This window comes from Corythoichthys intestinalis, chromosome 9, assembly GCF_030265065.1.
Source record: "Corythoichthys intestinalis isolate RoL2023-P3 chromosome 9, ASM3026506v1, whole genome shotgun sequence".
NCBI lineage: Eukaryota > Metazoa > Chordata > Actinopteri > Syngnathiformes > Syngnathidae > Corythoichthys > Corythoichthys intestinalis.
Window position 1 is genome coordinate 47,178,825 of NC_080403.1, and position 15,228 is coordinate 47,194,052.

Here is a 15,228-nt window from a genome sequence, read left to right on the forward strand (position 1 = left end):
ATTTTTGGATGTGTTGGGATTCCATCACAAAACTGTTGCAACACATACACATTTCATTGGTAGATGCAACCACAGCGTAAAAAAAGAATTTCTTGAGTTCTGTGGCATTTAAAAGTTTGGATCCCGCTGGGAGTAACAAAAGTTTTTTTGATGCCACTCTATTTTAAATACTCTCAACACTTTCAGTTCACCTTGCAAATATGTCTTTGTTTTGTTAAAGCTCAAAACTGTCAATACTTAATTGATCGTTGAAAGGGCACCCACGTAGCAGTAGGTGTTCTGAAATTCACTTAATGTCATTCTATTCGGGGCTGCTTGGATGTGAGCCCAGGGGGGCTGCTCTCCCAAGAAATGAAATCGAAAGTAAGATTTAGTCTGTTTTCATTCTTGCTGACCCCAGACACCACTAAGCTCCCGTCAATATTGGTGGTTGGCCATTTAATTCGGCTTCATGAACGTAACAAATAACTACAACACACCGTAAAAGTTCAATAAAATACTATAATACGTATAAGGGATGGGCTTTTACGAAATTTCCTTGAACAACTATAGTTGACATGGGGCTAAAGGCGCCTAAAGTGGTCACAAGTCAATCATATAGAAATAGAAACTTTGTGGCCATTGTATGTATATTTTGTGAATCGTCAAGTACATTTAAATGTAATTGCAGATAAGAAGAAAACCAATGTGGTATTACCGTAAAACATTCAAACAGACATTACGAAAGCAAATCACTTTGTTGAGACTGGCACTGTTGCAATGATCTGCGATCTGCATTCTTTATTTAGCGGTAAGATCGGGCCTAAAAAATTCCAACACGACCCGACCCATGTCCGCGGGTATTAAAGCCCAACCTGGCCCGAGCCCGATCAATAAACTTGATTTGCAGGCTCGAGCCCGAAACAAACCCGAAATTTTATGTTTTATTTGAGAGGACTCAGGAGAAGGAAGAAAGGGAGGGGATGCGTCAGTCAGACCTGCCAGTTTTTCTGCTCTCTTATGAGATTCGTTACATTCAGCGACGCCGACAGTAGCATCTTCAACAATCAATTTGAAGACTTTCCCCGCTCCACTCTTTCCGGTGCGTGTTTGTCTTTTCAATTCCCCAGTCTTTAGTTTGTATTTAACTTCTTGCTGCTCCATATCGAAATACCAGGTCAAAAATATCTTATGCATGTGGAGTGGAAGTTTAAAAAGAGGGCAGGGCCACGACGCTCACGTGCGCAGGGCATGCTCTGTGGCTCCTGTTTGCAATTACCATTCAGCGCCTTCTCTGTTCTATCCAAATTTTTTATTTTATAACAGGTTTTCCTTAGTTCAACATCCATACATCGTTTTAGTATACATGATATATAAATTAGGGCTGTCAAACGATTAAAATTTTTAATCGAATTAATCACAGCTTAAAAATTAATTAATCAAAATTAATTGCAAATAATCGCAATTCAAACCATCTCTAAAATATGCCATATTTTCCCGTAAATTATTGTTGGAATGGAAAGATAAGACAAGACCGATATGTACATTCAACATACTGTGCATAAGTACCGTATTTGTTTATTATAACAATAAATCCACAAGATGGCATTAACATTATGAACATTCTTTCTGTTAAAGGGATCCACAAGAAAGACTTGTAGTTCTTAAAAGATAACTGTTAGTACAAGTTATACTAATTTTATATTAAAACCCCTCTTAATCTTTTCGTTTTAAAAACATTTGTAAAATTTTCTATCAAAAAATCTGGTCCATCTATTGTAATTCACATTTGACCTCTGATAGTTTGTATATTGTGAATAAATATTGCCATCCAATGTATTTGTTGAACTAAATGAAATGTTTGAGTTGAGTTTGACCAGTCTTGAGTAAGTTTTATGTGTATGTTGCATAGCTATTTTGATTGGGAATGCCAGTTCTCTTTGCACTGTTGTTTAACTGTGTCTCATTAATATGGATTGAAGCGCTTTTCTTTTTGTGGACATTATTTTTTTTGAGAAATATTATTTTTGTTGTGCTTTCACTAAATGATACTTATGTTTGTTGTGAAGGAGTTGCCGAAGCTTATGCCAATAAACGGCGCGGTCCAGTGAGCGCCTGTGTCCACTCGCCTTTTGTAATATTGATTTAGAATTATCCGAGGCACCTTGAAGTGCACGCAGCGCCAACATGTTGTTTACTACATGATGCAGGAGTGACTTAGAGTTACAGCCTGCCGAGAGCCGCGAGCTGTGTTAATGTTGAAGCTGAATGTGCTAATAAAGAAATAAAGTGCCAGCACGTCGCGTGTGGTATACCTTTGTTAAGAAAAAGCACAAAACAAGACACCTTTCTCTGCCTCTTAGCTCTCAAGTGCATCATTGTAATCTGTCTGAGGCAATGCATGAGCAGGTCATTCCGCGCATGCGTTAAATGTTTTAAAGTGATTAATTAAAAAAATTAATTAAGCCCGTTAACGCATTAAATTTGACAGCCCTAATATAAATATATTGTAATAGCCACGGATGGGGAAGAAGGAGAGGAGTCGGTATTGGCTTACCCACTTTATTGTTGCAACAATAATAAAGAAAAACAAAAGAAAATAACAGCGGGCCGCCGCAACACGACCGCTTACTTTCGCTGTCCCGCCCGTTCTCCCATTTTCTTTACTTACTTCCCACTACAGCTCCTCAGTCCGATCGTCTCTTCAGGGGGTTGCGCATCGTTACGGACAATTTATTAAAAAAAGTTATTTTAGTATTGTAATTTGGGGTTTGGACTCGGGCTTAAGATCTTGCCTCTACTTCCTAACACTGTGTTTGAACCCAGATGTTTAAAAAAAATAAATTGATTGGGAAGTATAAACTCGCAGTTTTACAAAAAGTAATACTCACTTAAATTTTGTGCAACCTTTTGAGTAATTACTGTATAATTCAGACTTTGATTATCTTCAACTATTTGTGCATACTATTTAAGTAAGCAAAATCTAAAATCACAACTTTAGCGCAGCTTTATATCATTAATACAAATGAATATCTCCAACATGATTATGTTTTTATTGCTTAAGTATGACTGCACTTGTCTCATGATAAGGTCTTAGGGTAGTGAGGGATGACCCAAGAGCACGTAATCATTTTAGATTAGCACTGTCAGGATAAAGAGCCTATAGCCCCTTTCACTGCAAATTTTAAATGTCTTCATAAGATTATTTCCTTAAATCTAGTCAAATAGTTGTCTCCATCTTGTTTTGAGTGTTAAATACTAGTTAACAGAATAATACATCAGATTATTCCACTTACATTAAGTAAATATTACTAGGGTTGTTCCGATCATGTTTTTTTGCTCCCGATCCGATCCCGATTGTTTTAGTTTGAGTATCTACCGATCGCGATATTTCCCGATCCGATTGCTTTTTTGGTCCCGATTCAATTCCAATCATTCCCGATAATTTTTCCCGATCATATACATTTTGGCAATGCATTAAGAAAAAAATGAAAAAAACTCGGACGAATATATACATTCAACATACAGCACATAAGTACTGTATTTGTTTATTATGACAATAAATCCTCAAGATGGCATTTATATTATTAACATTCTTTCTGTGAGAGGGATCCACGGATAGAAAGACTTGTAATTCTTAAAGGATAAATGTGAGTTTGTATATTATGACTCAATATTGCCATCTAGTGTATTTGTTGAGCTTTCAGTAAATAATACTGTAGCCATGTCCAAATGCATGATGGGAAGTGCAACCATGACTGTGCGTAGTGCTACTAATTGATATAGCTTCTCTGCGTTGAGAAATAACATAGGGTGTTAAGAAAAAGATCAATTACTACCTTGCTTCCCCACATTGCTTCCCACGATATTTCTAATCGTAGGGAGAGGGATTGTAAGGCTTTCGCCAATTAAAAAAAGGCTTCAAAGGCTGTCTAAATTCACTCTACTCATTTTATGCTGCCTTTTAGCTCTCTAAATAGGTAAAATGGCGCCATTACAGATTGAGCGCGACAATGCGTGAGTGGGTCGTGCAGCGCATTGCGTTAAATATTTTAACGTGATACATTTTTTTAAAAATTAATTACCGCCGTTATCGGGATAAGTTCGATAACCCTACCTAAAGATTCTGGATGAGTGTAACATATTATGTCTGTAACGTCAAATACAATTAGAAAAAAAATTAATTAAAAAAAAAAAAAATATATATATATATATATAAAAAAAAGGCATGTCCGATATTTTTTTGCCGATACTTTGAAAATGACATGATCGGACCCGATCGATCGGGACATCTCTAAATATTACTATTTGTTTTTATTAAGCCCATACATCTTAAGGTTGGTCATTTTTCACCTAAATCAAGAAGAACATTTTCCTAGCGAAAAAAAAAAAAATTGTGAATTTTCTTTTTCACTCCGTTGAAACTGCTACTGTACTAATAAACGTAATATAATTACCGTATTTTTCGGACTATATGTCGCACCAGCCAAAAAATGCGCAACGTAGAGGAAAAAATATGAGTCGCTGTAGAGTATAAGTCGCCCCTTTGGCCAAACTATGAAAAAACTTAGTCTGAAAAATACAGTATATGGCTATAATTTTTGGATAGATTGGTTGAAATATTTTCCGAGATATCGGACCAGGACTTGATAAAAGCAGACCCTCAAAATATAGTGACTCGGACTCAGACAGACATGTAAAAATATGTTATCAGGAAATGTATAATATAATGACTTTACAAAACCCATAATATCTAAAGGTATACAGGACAAACGGCCAATGAAAATTAACAGGGCCAAGGTCTATAAAAGTAGGCTGTGAGTATACGACAAATGGGAAAATGTTCCAGCATGACAAGTGACAACAGTTAAGAACCACTGTCCAGGACCTAGAGGACATAACCTAAAGGTCAGAATTTGGACTGCATAACTGCCCATTCCTATCATGTTCAAATCTCTTCTTGGTCATCATTCCAGCCAACTGACTCCAGAAAAATACTCACTCGTAGTTCAAAGCTGCAAAGTGTGCCACTTTGCCACTCTACTTCATGCTCCAATTATTTTCTCAAAGTTTTTACTCTGATGCACTAACCTTCTATAAGGGGACACTACATCAAGAATTTTAAACATAACAAAACGTGATCACTTTTTTTGTCACCAGTTTATTAAAACCACATACAGTAAACCCATGTATTATTATTATTGATTATTATTATATTAATGTATTACATTGCGTGTGGTTACCTTGCTAACCACATGCATGCAGTGGATTGGTTACCATATAATACTTATATATGTAATGAGTTAATAATTCATTATTTTTTCAATTATTTATTGGTCATTTAATTTTTGCACCGTGAATGCAAATGGTCTGCTCACATGACAAATCCCCAGCATCTCAGTTTGGAGACATCTAATACTCAACAGGCATAACTGCTGTGCTAAGCTATGCCCAGCCCTTGTGAAAAGGTAGGTTAATACATTCACTTTGAAGACAATGTGCATATTGGCTTAAAACTGATCATGAAAAACCGATGTTGTTATTATCCAATATCATTTTAAAATGCATTTATCGGCCGATATCATCGGGTAGCCGATCGTATTGGCTCTATTATCCCGTATTGATCTTATGTTCTCTTATCCTGGCTACCCAAAAATATCAGACAACTCTGATAAATGTAAATAATTAAAAAAAAAATGCTTTTAACTGTCATGTTAGCATAATTTTTAATGCCTCGAACATTTAGTTTATTGCATTTTTTAAGGCCTGAATTCTGACAACTATTTAATGACTTTTAATGCTTTTTAACGACCTGCATAAACACTGATTATTTGTCTTCTACGCATGCATGACACTTTTCAGTTTGATTGAAAATGGTGGTCTTAAAGGGCATGCAAAAAAAGACCAGATATGACCAAAAAAATCTGATTTGTGCATTAAACCTGCGTTATGAACCTAGCCTTATAGTGTGAGACAGTGGTGTTACCAGGATGCCAGGTGTGGGTGGGCATTAATCTTACCTGGGTGAGCAAATAAATAAATAAAATTTAAAAAAGCTACTATGTTCAAGTAGGTTGAAATCCAGCGTAGGGCTTAAAACATGTTTTGTTTTCTCCTTGAGATAACTATTGTTGTGATTTGGTCTAAACAAATAAAAGTTGATTTGATTTTATTTGACTTAGAACATATCCATAACATAACAGTATGGACATGCAGGTGACAATGTTTTTTTTTTTAGGTAACCTGTTGTGGTTCCTCGGTTTTATTATTATTATTACTACTATTATTATTATAGTTATTCTTTGTTCCGCAGCCCCTTTGAGCTCAATTTGACCCCCTTACAATGCTGCAAAATGCACCAAAATCGGCAGGCAGGTCAAGACAGGTGCAATCTTTGATACCGTGTAAATACATATTCCAAATACACTATGTAGCGCGCCCTAGCAGTCATTCTTTTTCCCGCCGACGCTTTGAGCCCTACTTTGACCCCCTCAGAATGCTTCAAAACTCACCAAACTCAACAGCCAGGTGAACACTGGTGAAAACTTTGATAAAATGTTAAAAAAAAAAAAAAAAAAAGATCAAAATATGCGTAAATGTGTGTAGCGCCCCCTAGGAACAAAATAAACATTTCATAACTTTTTTTTTTTTTTTTTAGGGTGACATAGTAGGTAGCAAACTTAGAACACATCAGTGCTATCTATATGAATGGGATACGTTACGCGGTGCCCAGACTGCCGTTAGTACTGTATTGGCCCGAGTATAAGACGGTGTTTTTTGCATTGAAATAAGACTGAAAAAGTGGGGGTCGTCTTATATTCGCAGTCTAGACATTATACCCATTCACGACGCTAGATGGCGCCAGATATAATTGAAGCGATGTTCTGTCATGATAGATCTCAGCTACTCTCAAGTTCAACCAGTTTGCATTATTTTATTGCAATGTTTTTCCTTATTCAGATTTGTTTCAAGGCTATGGTTACAGTTAGACTTCACTTTGATTGTTAATGCATTTATTGCTATTTTGTTGTTTTATCACAATAGATTGGTTTATTTACATTTCAAAAACCAGAAGCCATTCATTTACGAATGTGATTGCACTTTAGTTTACATTTTTAAATGTTCAGATATTAAAATTTGAATGAGGCAAAATAACATGCTTTTTCTCTCAAATATGTTGTTATAATCATTTGTTTCAGATGTACTGTATTTATTTTCTGTATAAAAATTAATTTGGTGTTCAAAACATTTTTTTTCAAACTTGAGTCTTGAAAAAGAGGGGGTCGTCTTATAATCAGGGCCGTCTTATATTCGGGCCAATACGGTACTAAATCCAGTTTTCTTTAGGTAGGCAGAACGTGTTCGTGGGTGGGCACTGCCCACCGCCGCCCCCAGGTAACGCCCCTGGTGTGAGATATGAAAAGTCCATGTCTACAGGTATAGTATTAAAAGGGCATCACTCACTGCAGACATTATAATCTTTTTATAGAAGTGAAATTACATGACATGCATGCATGCAAACCCTGTAGGGAAGAACTCTGCAGACAGTTTCACAAAATTAGCACAAAACACCATATTTGTCATTGTCTTTGACCAGAAGCCTTTTGATTTATTTGGTACACAACACTTGTTTGATCAGTAGAGCCCTGGATAATGTCAATGCCTTCTGTGATCTGCCTCTACCCTCCTTGTCATACTGACAACCCCTAATAATCCCTAACTGTGTCATCAGCCGTAGCCGTAGCAACAGTTTGATAGCGTAGCTCTTCCAAAATGAGAACACGAGAGGACCAAGAGGGACAAAATGTCTCTGCCACTAATGCAAAATTAATATGCTTATTATTCCTTTACCATAAATCCCGCTGCCATACACTCTAAATACAAAAACACCACATTGTCTCCTTCCATTAACTCATTTTGCACTTACCCTTCTGATGCTTCCTCTTGTCCCATTTTCTGTTTGAACATTTCCTCCATTTCTGAATTTCAGCGACTCACAGGCAATAACTATCCTTTTCTCCCTTGTGAGTGTTTGTGCGTGGCTTTCTTTCCTCCTCCTCTTCATCAGCCCCTCCCCCAGAGCGGCCCCTGTACCCCACAGGAGTAAGAGTGCTAAAATATTGATTGTAGCCCGATGAAAACGGCCGCCAGATCACTCCGTGAGGTCCAGGGGGGTGGCGGCCAAACGGGACCGCTGCCAGGAAGAGTTTGAACTAAGTGAGATGGATGGATGTAGTTTGCTTGGCAGACGGAAGTGAAATGATGCAGTATGTAAGCTTCACATGTACTGAGCTCGTCTTTATCCGAATAGCAGCCAACACTGTTTATTATACGGCCCTCCCCTGTGCCTCGCTGCCCTTCTTCTGCTTTCTATGCTCCGCTTTCATCTCGTTTGGCATCATTTTTCCTTAGTGGCAAACATACCCTCTCCCTTTAAATGTAACCAGTGTTGTAATTTTCTCTGGTGACATTTTTGAAGATGACCTATTGCACTCTTTTGAAGGTGACCTTGACAAAGACAACTGTGAGTATCGCCATGGAGACGGCAATCTTAAACTGGCTTTTAAATTATAGTTCTGTTTTTATTTATTGTTTTTTCTGCTTATGCTGTTTGCTGGTTTCTTAGCTTTAACTTTAAAGCAGTGGTTGTTAACCTTGCTATAGGTCAGTGCTTCTTAATTACTGTCTGTTATGCCCTCTTAGGAAGACGCAAACATTTTGCGCCCCACCCCCCAGGCTATATAGGATCTGAACCTTTTGGAATTTCTCACATTTCTGCATAAAGTTTGCCACCATTCCCACGGATACAATTTCCAGGGCGGAGCAAGCCACAGCAAACAGACAGCGGAGTGGACCAATCAGCGACGGGCAGACGTGACGTTATTAACTGACGACGGAAGCACGAGGGACTTGCGCGCGGAAGTAAACATACGAAGAGAGTTTATTCAACATGGCTAGCGCGAGACAGACTATTGTCAATGACTCGTGTCAATGTGTTTTTGGTAATTTAAAACAGAATTTACCGCGGATTGGAACATGTTCTCGGTTATCCCGTTGACCATCTGTGTTGTGGAGACGACTTTCGACGCGCAAGAGTGACGTTGCTCGTGAAGAGCACGTCACGTAAATAAACGAATCTTATTTGTCGATTGATATTCTACCTGCTCGAAAAGGCCGTTAATGGGATGGTTCCCAGACTATTTCTCTCAGTGTTTGAAAAATACAGGGAGAATAGTTTGGCAGAGCCAGGCAAGCATAAAGTCACCATCAAATGAGATCTGATCTTTGTCAAAATCACACAGATGAAAAAAGTTTCTGCTTTAACTAAAACCACTCAAACATTTATATGTTTTCATATCTTAATGAGGGTAATAACAATGACAGAAGGGGGAAAATAAGTAAGTGAACCCACTGCCTAAGGAGACTTAAAGAGCAATTGAAATCAATGGAGGAAGTCTGTGTGATGTCACGATGACGTCACCTCCGAAGGGGGAACGCGCAGCTAAACATTCCATTGACAAACGTCTGAAATTCATATATTTCAGGTGTGTTTTGCATCTTTTTTCCTAAAAACGTCTTAAACATGGCTTACTATTATCACGAGTCACTGCCAACAGACGCGAGGAGGCGGTACAATTTAAAATTATCGTGTATTACAAACTTGCAGCTTATTGCTGGATGAACAATCCGAAGGAATGGCCTGCAGTGGAGTTCGGAAACATCTACAACTACCTCATAAAGTCACCCAGTAAGTTGACCTTTATCAATTCTAGGCGACGAGTACTCACTATTTTTGTTTTTATTTAGTTTTTTAAAACCTTTCCATTGCCTTTAAGATACTTTTTGCATGTATTACCCTCTAATCCTTTTAACCATTGTTTTTTTTGGGTTAGCTTTGAAGCAGTTGACCACAGTAGTCACGTAGCGTATTTAAACCGTCCTTATTTGATATAACTACATTTAAGTATTTTCTTAAGGCATTTTTTAGTACGTTCTGCCTGTAGGCATCTAAACAAAACACATTTAGAGCGCACGGTAGTACTTTGGGTGTCAAATTCTACTCATGTAGGACGTTTCGCCAATGTAGCACATTTTGGCAGAACACGGTAATTTACCTCCAAGCGTTATTAAATTATTTAAGTTACGGTAATAATAACCACTGCCTAGTCTATTGAATCGTAGCAGCTAATTGGGGCAAAAAATAATCGATTAAAGTTTACTCACCAGTAATAAAATGTTGGCTGCAAACATAAATGTGCTTGGATTTAGGCTCCCACGGGCGAGAATAGTCCACGGAACCTTCTTCTTTTACTGTTCCTCGATTAATTGCTTTCAGCCATTTGTTTCTCCTTTTCTTCTCGCGAGGAAGAATGAAGAATTTCAAATGCGGCTCCAAACTCCAACTTTTAGCCATTCCGACGGAAAAAAGACGGCAAATAAGACGAAAGTTCAATGCGTTTGTATTACAAGTGAGTCGTCTTTTGCCCCATTGTCAATTATTTGTACCAAACATTTAAAGTCAAGTGTGGGTCCAATCACTGATGAGAGGTTTAAAGCTACCCTGCCCACTATAAAAAAAAAAAATACCTGGTAAGAAATGTCTTGATTAGAAGCATTGTTTAATGTGCATCATGGCTCGGTCTAAAGAGCTGTCTGAAGACCTATGATCAAGGATTGTTGATTTGTATAAAGCTGGGAAAGGATACAAAACCATCTGAAAAAATCTGGATGTTCATCAATTGACAGTCATAGAAGTTGTCAACAAATGGAGAGAGTTTGTTACTGTTGCTTCTCTCCCAAGAAGTGGCCGTCCACCAAAGATGACGCCAAGAGCTCAGCACAGAATACTCAGAGAGGTAAAAATAGAACCCTAGAGTGTCTGAGAAAGACTTACAGAAATCACTGGCTCAGTCCAATATTTCTGTGCACACATCAACTATACGTAAAACTTTGGCCAGAAATGGTGTTCATCTTCTTCATCTGTGATCTTTGTCAAAATCACACAGATGAAAAAACAGTTTCTGCTTTAACTAAAACCACTCAAACATTTATATGTTTTCATATCTTAATGGGGATAATATACAAACAATAACAGAAGGGGGGAAAATAAGTAAGTGAACCATTACATTTAATATTTTGTTTACTTTGGAAGCAATAACTTCAACCAGACGCTTCCTGTAGCTGCAGATCAGTCTGGCACATCGATCAGGACTAATCTTGGCCCATTCTTTTCTACAAAACTGCTGTAGTTCAGTCAAATTCCTGGGATGTCTGGCATGAATTGCTGTCTTTAGGTCATGCCACAGCATCTCAATTAGGGGTGTGCCATCTTAGGCAACCCACGATTTGATTCGATTACGATTCAGGGTGCTACGATCAGATTACTAAACGATGATCGCGATATTGACGATGATCGCGGTTATCACGTTTATCACGATTATCGATGCATCGTCCATTACTACTTAATACAGTAGGCAAACAAATTTATGTCAATTTAAAATATCCTAATGATTCAACAGGAACAATGGAAACATGCCCATACAACAAAAAGCTGCCCATAAGCTGCTTTTTTATTTATTTTTTACAAAAAAGTGCAAAAACATTAACCATTTTAAAGGGAGTACTTATTTCTCTCAACAATACCATAAAATTTACACAGGTGGAATGAATTCCACATTTTCTGGAAACAAAGTGTCTTTAGAAATAAGACTTCTTTTAACCAATATACTTTGTTTTCACAGAATTCTGTACTATTTCGCATGTTTGTAGTGTTGTAATGTTGCTGTACTTAATCGTGGTTTTACACGTTCTGCATATGAAATACACCTTAGCGAATTAGCTAATTAGCTTAGCGCTCAGCACTAACTATTAACGTCTCAAAAACAACAACAATAAAGGCTAAACAGTACAAGAGGGTTCGTGTACTCACCTCTTTTAGAGGCACACGGGTCTTAACAAAACACTTAGGACATTTTTCAATTGAAATGCCTTAAAACTACTGCTGGAAATCAAGATGACAAGGAGCAACGAACTATCTCTCTTCCCCTCTTGCTCTAAAAAAATAACTTGCGCACAAAAGCGCGACCACAGGGTTGCGCTTCTGTACGTGCCTCTCTCATACACAAATTTATTTTCCAGTCTTTTAAAAAGGAGTAAATCTCTCTCTCAGTAAGCAGCAACATCCATCATAACGTGCGTGCGCCTGTTAACGGTGCCTGGCGGCAGACGTGTCTTGAGTTTCGTTCTAATACGAGCGGCTGCCATAAAGTTATGAGGGAAAAACATTGTTTTTGAACCTTTATGAATCGTAATCGAATCGTCACGTGTCGAATTGCGATGCATGTAATAATCGATTTTTTGGAACTCCTCTAATCTCAATGCGGTTCAAGTTTGGACTATTACTTGGCCACTCCAGAACGTGTATTTTGTTCTTCCGAAACCATTCTGAAGTTGATTTACTTCTGTGTTTTGGATCATTGTCTTGTTCCAGCATTCATCCTCTTTTTAGCTTCAACTGTCTGACAGACGGCCTCAGAATTTCCTGCAAAACATCCTGATAAACTTTTGAATTCATTCTTCCATTAATGATTGTAAGTTGTCCAGGCCCTGAGGCAGCAAAACAGCCCCAAATCATGATGCTCCCTCCACCACGCTTCATGGTGGGGATGAGGTGTTGATGTTGACGAGCTGTTCCATTTTTCCTCCACACATGACGTTGTGTGTTACTCCCAAACAATTAAACTTTGGTTTCATCAGTCCATAAAATATTATGCCAAAACTTCTGTGAAGTGTACAAATGTCTTTTTGCGAACATTAAACAAGCAACAATGTTTTTTTTTTTTTTTACTTAGCAGTGGCTTCCTCCGTGGAGTCCTCCCATGAACACCATTCCCAGCCATAGTTTTCCCTAAAACAGTGGCTGACTGATGGTTTAAAGGAAATGCACTTTCTGTGTGGGTCCTTATATTTGTCTGACTCTAATATTATTCTTATATTAATACCTAACCAGAATTTCCTCTATGCTGACTCACGTCTGCAATAAAGAACTACTGCGAACGTTTTTCTTTTTTTCTTTTTCTTACATAATATTCTTCCTCTAATGGATCCAACCTTACTATTTTTACTTTTTAGTAAACCCAGACTTTTAAAACAGGTGACAATTGTGCTGCATGGCTTCTGCAGAATAAGGAAACTGGTGAAGTTTTCCTAGCACGTCACTGACATTTGAGTGTTCTAAACCACTAATAGATTTTGTTCTTAAATGCACATATATATAAAGCCATTCCAACAGTTCTGACTGGATTGTATTACATAAAATAACAAAGTGGAGACAGAGCAGTAGTGTCTATTTTTCAGGCGGAAAAAAACAATCTTAATGTAACACTATTTGGATATATGGTGTTTCTGCTGAATAAACTGTATTTTTGAGTAACACAAATATATTAGTTAGCACTGCCTGGCCAAGCACATGTTCAAGAAGCAAGGGTCAAACTCATGACATCATGTGAAAATTGGGGGGATTAAATTAAACAGCGTGAAACATGAATACTGCCAACCTACTGAAAAACTAATCTAATCCATCTCTCCATTTTCTATACAGCTTATCCTGTTCAAGGTCAGAAGGAGCTCAATAATATTCTTCTTGACATTGGTGAGGAAGACGACAACTTGGAATCGGTCGCCATTCAATCATAAGACACGTGGAGACAGATAACCTTTCCTTCACAGTCACGTTCACACAGATTCTAAATTAAACTGGAGCCGATAAAAGCATTTTCAATTAATATCGGATAATATCGACTAGGGATCAACCGATGTGGGTTTTTCAGTACTGATACCAATTAGTAGTTGTTAGACAGCCCGATAATCAGGGATGAAAGTGGCTAGAATTTCTTGCCGGAACTCCCCGACGTGAAGGTCGCCACGGAGCCAGAAATTTTGTTTATTTATTTATTTATTGGGGGGGGGGGGGGGGGGGGGGGGGTTCAAACCTCCTACAACTACTGAAATGCAAAGAAAACTGTTTTGGCACAGTTATTTCGATAACACATAAAGAAACAGATTTTCATTCAAAATTGTAATTATCAATGATTTGCAAAATAACAGTTAACAAAAACAACAATAATCCCAACCTCCTTCTCCTAATTTTTATTTTCCCTCATTTCCTCACATACTAAATGCCAAATCTCAATTTTAACTACTTAAGATTGGGGGGTCAAACCTCCTAAAACTACTGAAATGCAAAGAAAACTGCAAAGAAAACTGTTTTGGCACAGTTATTTCTATAACACATACAGAAACTGATTTTCATTCGAAATGGTATTTTTTTCAATGATTTGCATAATAAAAGTTGACAAAAACAGCAATAACCCCAACCTCAATCTCCTAATTTTTATTTTCCCTCATTTCCTCACATACTAAATGCCAAATCTCAATTTTAACTACTTATCAGTGACGTGCGGTGAGGTTCATGGTTGGTGAGGCACTGACTCCTTTAGTGTTAGATTTCCAAATATATAAACCAAAAAGGGCAGCTTATTCAATTGGCTACTGGTTATTTCATATCTCATCAGCATTCTTCACAAAACACGCACACACGGTACATATTATCGATATGTAAAAGTAAGAAAATAACATGCATTTGCTCTACACCCTCAATGTGTTGGCCGTCGCAATTCTATAATTCATGCAACATAAATGAGAGTAAAGAGTGGTGTACAAAACCACAGAATTCAATTCTGACCTTTAGTGAAATATTCAGTTGTTTTTAAAACTTGTAATTCTGATACTTTAATCAATTTATTACAGATTGCTAAACAAAAAGTGGTCTCAACATTCGTAGGGATGATATAACAGCATAACCTGCATGTAGGTACACTTTTTGCTGGGGACGGGACATTAATAAGAACAAACAGATTGGATGGAGGGGGCAAAGGGCCACATTTCTCATGTATATGAACCTAATTAATTAAAAGGCAAAATCATCAATGCAAAATAAATACTTATCTACTGATAATAACTTTTACATGCATTGGTTCAGATGATACACTGTTCGATTCAAACCTTTGTTTTCAAAAAATACTAAAGAAACATTTTGAAAACTTCCTGAATAAATGTCTGGTTTTTATTAGCAAACATAAACATAATGAAAATAATTCACTTAATAATGGTAGGGTCAATTCTATCCTTACAACATATGGAACTATTGAAAGATCTAAATTCTCTATGTAACTGGACATTATATCATGC

General features: G+C 37.4%; 1 protein-coding gene across 7 annotated transcripts in view; it reads right to left on the reverse strand.

The window, feature by feature from the left end:
• dlgap4b (discs, large (Drosophila) homolog-associated protein 4b) overlaps window positions 1-15,228 on the reverse strand; it is a 339,971-nt gene that overhangs the window by 265,054 nt on the left and 59,689 nt on the right. Inside the window, exon 1 of one of the 7 annotated variants that reach the window (XM_057845840.1) lies at window positions 7,907-9,048. The exons of the other annotated variants lie outside the window; for them this stretch is intronic. The gene's annotated coding sequence lies outside the window, so the exon portion shown is untranslated. Of the gene's footprint in view, window positions 1-7,906; window positions 9,049-15,228 lie in introns of those variants that run through there. 7 annotated transcript variants of the gene reach the window in all.